This window comes from Triticum urartu, chromosome 6 (genome assembly GCF_003073215.2).
Source record: "Triticum urartu cultivar G1812 chromosome 6, Tu2.1, whole genome shotgun sequence".
Lineage (NCBI taxonomy): Eukaryota > Viridiplantae > Streptophyta > Magnoliopsida > Poales > Poaceae > Triticum > Triticum urartu.
In genome coordinates, this window is record NC_053027.1 from 86941737 (window position 1) to 86947554 (window position 5818).

Consider the following 5818-nt stretch of genomic DNA (forward strand, 5'->3'; position numbering starts at 1 on the left):
CTCCTCCTTTGTAACCGACCTTGTGTAACCCTAACCCTCTCCGGTGTCTATATAAACCGGAGGGTTTTAGTCCGTAGGACAACATACAATCATACCATAGGCTAGCTTCTAGGGTTTAGCCTCTCCGATCTCGTGGTAGATCAACTCTTGTAATACTCATATCATCAAGAATAAATCAAGCAGGACGTAGGGTTTTACCTCCATCAAGAGGTCCCGAACCTGGGTAAAACATCGTGTCCCCTGCCTCCTGTTACCATCCGCCTTAGACGCACAGTTCGGGACCCCCTACCCGAGATCCGCCGGTTTTGACACCGACAGTAGCATTATAAGATGATCCCTTAATTAAAATTCAAGATATGAGTGTCCTCCCTGAGTATGCACCATAGCGAAAGTTCTTCGTACCGATACACCACATGATGATCGGGTGTGATAGGCTCTATGTTCACATACAATGGGTGCAAGACAGTTTTGCACATGCGGAATACTCGGGTTAAACTTGACGAGCCTAGCATGTACAGGCATCGCCTCAGAACACTAGAGACCTAAAGGTCGAAGATGAATCATATAGTAGATATGATCAACATAGATATGTTCACCATTGAAGACTACTCCATCTCACGTGATGATCGGACATGGTTTAGTTGATATGGATCACGTGATGATTTAGATGACTCGAGGGATTTCTATCTACGTGGGAGTTCTTAAGTAATATGATTAATTGAACTTAATTTATCATGATCTTTGTCCACATAGTATTTGCATATCTATGTTATAGATCAATAGCTTGCGATGTAGCTCCCCGTCTATTTTTGATATATTCCTAGAGAAAATTAAGTTGAAAGATGATAGTAGCAATGATGCGGACTGGGTCCATGATCTGAGGATTATCCTCGTTGTTGCATAGAAGAATTATGGCCTTGATGCACCGCTAGGTGACAGACCTATTGCAGGAGCAGATGCAGGCGTTACGAACATTTAACAAGCTCGGTATGATGACTACTTGATAGTTTAGTGCACCATGCTTTACGGCTTAGAACCGGGACTTCAAAAATGTTTTGAACGCCACGGAGCATATGAGATGTTCCAAGAGTTGAAATTGCTATTTCAGACTCACGCCAATGTCGAGAGGTATGAGACCTCTGACAAGTACTTTGCCTACAAGATGGAGGAGAATAGCTCAACTAGTGAGCATATGCTCAGAATGTCTGGGTACTACAATCACTTGAATCAAGTGGGAGTTAATCTTCCAGATAAGATAGTGATTGACATAGTTCTCTAGTCACTATCACCAAGTTACTAGAACTTCATGATGAACTATAATATGCAAGGGATGACGAAAACAATTCCCAAGCTCTCCGCGATATTGAAATTGGCAAAGGAAGAAATCAAGAAATAACATCAAGTGTTGATGGTTAACAAAACCACTAGTTTCAAGAAAAAGGGCAAAGGAAAAGACAAGGAACTTCAAGAAGAATGACAAGCAAGTTGACACTCCCATGAAGAAGCCCAAAGCTAGACCTAAGCCTAAAACTGAGTGCTTCTACTGCAAAAGAGAATGGTCACTGGAAGCGGAACTACCCGTAATACTTGGCGGATAAGAAGGCTGGCAAAGTGAACAAAGGTATATTTGATATACATGTTATTGATGTTGAAGGAAATATGCTCTAGAGGTAATAATAAAGTTGTTATTTATATTTCCTTATATCATGATGAAAGTTTATTATTCATGCTAGAATTGTATTAACCGGAAACTTAGTACATGTGTGAATACATAGATAAACAGAGTGTCCCTAGTATGCCTCTACTTGACTATCTCGTTAATCAAAGATGGTTAAGTTTCCTAGCCATAGACATGTGTTGTCATTTGATGAACGGGGTCGCATCATTAGAGAATAATGTGATGGACTAGACCCATCTGTTAGCTTAGCACTATGATTGTTTAGTTTATTGTTATTGCTTTCTTCATGACTTATACATGTTACTATGACTATGATATTATGCAACTCCCGAATACCGGAGGAACACCTTATGTGCTATCAAAAGTCACAACGGAACTGGGTGATTATAAAGATGCTCTACATGTGTCTCCAATGGTGTTTGTTGAGTTGGCATAGATCGAGATTAGGATTTGTCACTCCGTGTATCGGAGAGGTATCTCCGGGCCCTCTCGGTAATGCACATCACTATGAGCCTTGCAAGCAATGTGACTAATGAGTTAGTCACGGGATGATGCATTACGGAATGAGTAAAGAGACTTGACGGTGACGAGATTGAACTAGGTATGATGATACCGACGATTGAATCTCGTGCCAGTAACATACCGATGACAAAGGGAATAACGTATGTTGTTATACAGTTTGACCGATAAAGATCTTCGTAGAATATGTAGGAACTAATATGATCATACAGGTTCCGCTATTGGTTATTGAACGGAGATGAGTCTTGGTAATGTCTACATAGTTCTTGAACCCGAAGGGTCCGCACGCTTAACGTTCGATGATGTTATGTATTATAAGTTATGTGATTTGATGTACCGAAGGTTGTTCGGAGTCCCGGATGTGATCACGGACATGACAAGGAGTCTCGAAATGGTCGATACATAAATATTCATATATTGGAAGCCTACATTCGGACACCGGAATGGTTCGGGTCGTTTCAGATAAGTTTCGGAGTACCGGGGCTTACCGGAACCCCCTCCGGGAAGTTATTGGGCCTTATGGGCCTAGTGGTGGAAGAGAGGAGGCAGGCCAAGAGGTGGCGCCCCCCTACCTGTACATCTACCTTCGGGATTAGTATTAGACCTAAATAACTGTGATTTGGTGCCCGCATTAAGCATGAACATTATATCTGGAACTTGTTTGATGCGAGACGGTTATTCATTTAAATTAGAGAATAATGGTTGTTCTATTTATATGAGTAATATCTTTTATGGTCATGCACCCTTGATGAGTGGTCTATTTTTATTAAATCTCGATTCATAGTATTGAAGCCAAAAGATATAAGTTTAATAATGATAGTGCAACTTATTTGTGGCACTGCCGTTTAGGTCATATTGGTGTAAAGTGCATGAAGAAACTCCATGCTGATGGGCTTTTGGAATCACTTGATTATGAATCACTTGATGCTTGCGAACCATGCCTCATGGGAAACATGACTAAGACTCCGTTCTCCGGAACAATGGAACGGGCAATAGACTTATTGAAAAAAATACATACTAATGTATGCGGTCCGATGAGTGTTGATGCTCGTGGCAGGTATCGTTATTTTCTAACATTCACAGATGATTTGAGCAGATATGGGTATATCTACTTGATGAAACATAAGTCTGAAACATTTGAAAAGTTCAAAGAATTTCAGAGTGAAGTGGAAATCATCGTAACAAGAAAATTATGTTTCTAAGATCTGATCATGGAGGTGAATATTTGAGTTATGATTTTGGTCTTCATTTGAAACAACGCGGAATAGTTTCGCAACTCATGCTACCTAGAACACCATAGCGTAATGGTGTGTCCGAACGTCGTAACCGCACTTTATTAGATATGGTGTGATCTATGATGTCTCTTACTGATTTACCGCTATCATTTTGGGGTTATTCTTTAGAGACGGATGCATTCACGTTAAATAGGGCACCATCGAAATCCGTTGAGACGACATCATATGAACTGTGGTTTGGCAAGAAACCCAAGTTGCCGTTTCTTAAAGTTTGGGGTTGTGATGCTTATGTGAAAAAGCTTCAACCTGATAAGCTCGAACCCAAGTCGGAGAAATGTGTCTTCATAGGATACCCAAAGGAGACTGTTGGGTACACCTTCTATCACAGATCCGAAGGCAAGATATTTGTTCCTAAGAATGGATCCTTTTTGGAGGAGGAGTTTCTCTCGAAAGAAGTGAGTGGGAGGAAAGTAGAACTTGATGAGGTAACTGTACCTTCTCCCTTATTGGAAAGTAGTTCATCACAGAAATCAGTTCCAATGATTCGTACACCAATTAGTGAGGAAGCTATTGATAATGATCATGAAACTTTTGATCAAGTTACTATCGAACCTCGTAGGTCAACCAGAGTAAGATCCGCACCAGAGTGGCACGGTAATCCTGTTCTGGAAGTCATGTTAGTTGACCATGATGAACCTACAAACTATGAGGAAGCGATGATGAGCCCAGATTTTGCGAAATGGCTTGAGGCCATGAAATTAGAGATGGGATCCATGTATGAGAACAAAGTGTGGACTTTGATTGACTTGCCCGATGGCCGGTAAGCCGTAGAGAATAGATGGATCTTTAAGAAGAAGACTGACGCTGACGGTAATATTACTGTCTATAAAGCTTGACTTGTTGTGAAAGGTTTTTGACAAGTTCAAGGAGTTGACTACGATGAGACCTTCTCACCCGTAGCGATGCTTAAGTCCGTCCGAATCATGTTAGCAATTTCCGCATTTTATGATTATGAAATTTGGCAAATGGATGTCAAAACTGCATTCCTTAATGGATATCTTAAAGAAGAGTTGTATATGATGCAACCATAAGGTTTTCTCGATCCAAAAGGTGTCAACAATAGTGTGCAAGCTCCAGCGATCCATTTATGGACTGGTGCAAGCATCTCGGAGTTGGAATATACGCTTTGATAGTGTGATCAAAGCATATGGTTTTATACAAACTTTTGGAGAAGCTTGTATTTACCAGAAAGTGAGTGGGAGCTCTGTAGCATTTCTAATATTATAAGTGGATCACATATTGTTGTTTGGAAATGATATAGAATTTCTGGATAGCATAAAAGGATACTTGAATAAAAGTTTTTCAATGAAAGACCTCGGTGAAGCTGCTTATATATTGGGCATCAAGATCTATAGAGATAGATCAAGACGCTTAACTTTCACAGAGCACATACCTTGATAACATTCAAAATGGATCAAGCAAAGAAAGGGTTCTTGCGTGTGTTACAAGGTGTGAAGTTGAGTCAGACTCAATGCCTGACCACTGCAGAAGATAGAGAGAAAATGAAAGTCATTCCCTATGCCTCAGCCATAGGTTCTATCATATATGCAATGATGTGTACCAGACCTGATGTGTGCCTTGCTATTAATTTAGCAGGGAGGTACCAAAGTAATCCAGGAGTGGATCACTGGACAGCGGTCAAAAACATCCTGAAATAGTTGAAAAGGACTAAGGATATGTTTCTCGTTTATGGAGGTGACAAAGAGCTCGTCGTAAACGGTTATGTCGATGCAAGCTTTGACACTGATCCGGATGACTCTAAGTCACAAACTGGATACATGTTTTTATTGAATGGTGGAGCTGTCAGTTGGTGCAGTTCTAAGTAGAGCGTTGTGGCGGGATCTACGTGTGAAGTGGAATACATAGCTGCTTCGGAAGCAGCAAATGAAGGAGCACTACAAGAAATATGTCAACTTGCGACCATCACTATTGGTCGCTGAATGGTCATTGTTTTCCATTTGCGACCTTTTTGCGACCAAAAACAGATGGTCAAAAGCTGGCGGTCGTAAGCTGAAATTGGTGACCTTCTTTGTGATATGTAAAAGGTCGTTGATTCCACGACCAAATTTTTGGTCACTAGCAACCTCCCCATGCCACATAGGGATCCAGCGTGGCAAGCTGACGTGGATAAGAATCAGCCCGGTCCAATTTGGTGTTTTACATGGGTCGAGCCCAACAATTCAGCCTATTTGTGTTTTTTCTGTCAATTTTTGGTTGGTTCATCGGCCAAGCCCAATATTGCAGCCTTTTTTTGTTGGGCCATGGCCCTCTTTCCATCAATTGATTTTCTATTTTTCAATCATTTCATTTTAGAGCTAGTCCCTCT